This window comes from Etheostoma spectabile, chromosome 11, assembly GCF_008692095.1.
Source record: "Etheostoma spectabile isolate EspeVRDwgs_2016 chromosome 11, UIUC_Espe_1.0, whole genome shotgun sequence".
In the NCBI taxonomy this organism is placed as follows: domain Eukaryota; kingdom Metazoa; phylum Chordata; class Actinopteri; order Perciformes; family Percidae; genus Etheostoma; species Etheostoma spectabile.
Window position 1 is genome coordinate 524,197 of NC_045743.1, and position 3,304 is coordinate 527,500.

Sequence of the window (3,304 nt, forward strand, 5' to 3'; positions counted from 1 at the left end):
CTCACCACCTAAAGCGTGCTGTCTGTCTCACCACCTAACAGCGTGCTGTCTGTCTCACCTAACAGCGTGCTGTCTGTCTCACACCTACCAGCGTGCTGTCTGTCTCACCACCTAACAGCGGGCTGTCTGTCTCACCACCTAACAGCGTGCTGTCTGTCTCACCACCTAACAGCGTGCTGTCTGTCTCACCTAACAGCGTGCTGTCTGTCTCACACCTACCAGCGTGCTGTCTGTCTCACACCTACCAGCGTGCTGTCTGTCTCACCACCTACCAGCGTGCTGTCCTGTCTCACCACCTAACAGCGGCTGTCTGGGCTCACCACCTAAAGCGAGCTGTCTGTCTCACACCTACCAGCGTGCTGTCTGTCTCACCATCTACCAGCGTGCTGTCTGTCTCACCACCTAACAGCGTTTCTGTCTGTCTCAAACCTAACAGCGTGCTGTCTGGGCTCACACCTACCAGTTGTACTGTCTGTCTCACCACCTTACCCGCGTGCTGTCTGTCTCACACCTACCAGCGTGCTGTCTGTCTCAACCTAACAGCGAGCTGTCTGTCTCACAAACCCACCAGCGTGCTGTCTGTCTCACCACCTACCAGCGTTTCTGTCTGTCTCCCACCTAACAGCGAGTGTCTGTCTCAACAAACCTACCCCGGCGGCTGTCTCACCAACCTACCACGTTCTGTCTGTCTAAAAACCTAACAGCGTGCTGTCCCGTCTCACCCTAACAGCGTGCTGTCTGTCCACCACCTAACAGCGTGCTGTCTGTCTCACACAAACAGCGTGCTGTCTGTCTCACACCTACCAGTGTACTGTCTGTCTCACCACTACCAGCGTGCTGTCTGCCACACCTACCAGCGTGCTGTCTGTCTCACCAACAGCGAGCTGTCTGCCAACTACCAGGGCTGTCTGTCTCACACTACCAGCGTGCGCTGTCTCACAACCTAACAGCGTCTGTCTGCTCACACCCACGCGTGGGTGCTGCTCACCCCCTAACAGCGTGGCTGTCTGTCTCACCCCCAACAGCGTGCTGTCGTCTCACCACTAAAAGGTGCTGTTTTGTCTCACCCCCTAAAAGCGTGCTGTCTGTCTCACCTACCAAACGCTGTCTGTCTCACACCTCCAGCGTGCTGTCTGTCTCCCACCTACAGCGTGCTGTCTGTCTCACCACCTAACCCGCGTGCTGTCTTCTCACACCTAACAGCGGTGCTGTCTGTCCTCACCCTAACAGCGTGCTTTTCTGTTCTCACCACCTAAAAGCGTGCTGTCGTCTCACCACCTAACAGCGTGCTGTCTGTCTCCCACCTAAAAAGCGTGCTGTCTGTCTCACCTACAGCGTGCTGTCTGTCTCACCCCCATACCAGCGTGCTGTCTGTCTCACCACCTAACAGCGTGCTGTCTGTCTCACCAACCACGTGCTGTCTGTCCCCACCCCTACCACGTGCTGTCTGTCTCAACCTACCAGCGTGCTGTCGTCTCACCACCACCAGCGTGCTGTCTGTCTCACCACCTCCAGCGTGGCTGTCTGGGCTCAACCACCTAACAGCGGGCTGTCTGTCTACACCTATCAGGTGCTGTCTGTCCTCACCAACTAACAGCGTGCGTCTGTCTCACCAACCTAACACGTGCTGTCTTCTCACCACCCAACCCGCTGCGTCTGTTCACCCCCTACCAGCGTGCTGTCTGTCTCACCACCCAAAAAACGTGCTGTCTGTCTCACCACCTAACAGCGTGCTGTCTGTCCACCACCTAACAGCGGCTGTCTGTCTCACCACTAACAGCGTGCTGTCTGTCTCCCACCTAACAGCGTGCTGTCTGTCTCACCACCTACCAGCGTGCTGTCTGTCTCACCACCTAACAGCGTGCTGTCTGTCTCACCACCTACCAGCGTGCTGTCTGTCTCACCACCTAACAGCTGCTGTCTGTCCCCCACCTAACCAGCGCTGTCTGTCTCACCAACCTAACAGCGTGCTGTCTGTCCCACCACCTAACAGCGTGCTGTCTGTCTCACCTAACAGCGGCGTCTGCTCCAAACCCACCAGCGGCTGTCTGTCTCACCCTACCAGGCTGTCGTCTCACCACCTAAACCCGCGTGCTGTCGTCTCACCACCTAACCCGCGTGCTGTCTGTCCCCACCCTAACAGCGTGCTGCGTCTCACCCCCTAACACGGCGGTCTGTCTCACCTAACAGCGTGCTGTCTGTCTCACACCTAACAGGGGCTGTCTGTCTACCACCTAACAGCGTGCGTCTGTTCTCACCACCTAAAGCGTGCTGTCTGTCTCACCTAACCGTGCTGTCTGTCTCCACCTAACAGCGTGCTGTCCCGTCTCACACCTACCGCGTGCTCTGTCTCACCACCTACCAGCGTGCGTCTGTCTCAAACCATAACGCGTGCTGTCTGTCTCACCAAACCTAACACGGGCTGTCTGTCTCACCACCTATCAGCGTGCTCACCACCTAACGCCCTGCTGTCTGTCTCACCACTAACAGCGTGCTGTTTGTCTCACCACTAACAGCGTGCTGTCCGTCTCACCACCTAAACAGGGGTGCTGTCCTTCACCCCCTAACAGCGTGCTGTCTCCTCACACCTAACAGCGTGCTGTCTGTCTCAAACCTAACAGCGTGCTGTCTGTCTCACCACCTAACAGCGGGCCAGTATGGTTCAACAAACACTGCTCAACTGCTCAACACAATTTTCAAATTCCTAATTTGCAGAATAAAGTTACATTACAAAAATTATACAAATAATGGAAAAAATAACACCTCATTATCATCATAATCATCATCACTTTATTTATAAAGCGCTTTCACATCAGCAGTAGCTGAACAAAGTGCTGTACATGAAGGCAGCAAACACAGATAAAAATAACAGTCACAATATCATAAAAATAATAAACTGGGGGTGAAGATCTACCCAATAACACTAATTATTAATAATATTATGAACATGACTGGTCAAACATACAAATTTATACTAAAGACTAGTCTGCTGATTGTCTTTCCAATTAATCGAGTACTCATTAAGCGTATAAACTGTTGACTTTTCAGTTCCAACCTTGCTTGCTTGGATCAAACGCTTGCCTCAATTTTGATACACAAACCAGCTTCTGTTCCTCTTCTATGTCTGATTTTCAGTAGCTTTGCACCCTAAGCATTTGGCTGTTAGCACTCAGTGTTGGGAAAGACAATATTTACCCTGTCTGTCAGTGCAGAAAATGGTGAACCAGAGATTTAGCTAATGCTCACACAGTCAGAACCAGAGTTAAGTTGCAGGGTGATGATGGCCATAGTAAATTGAGACTCT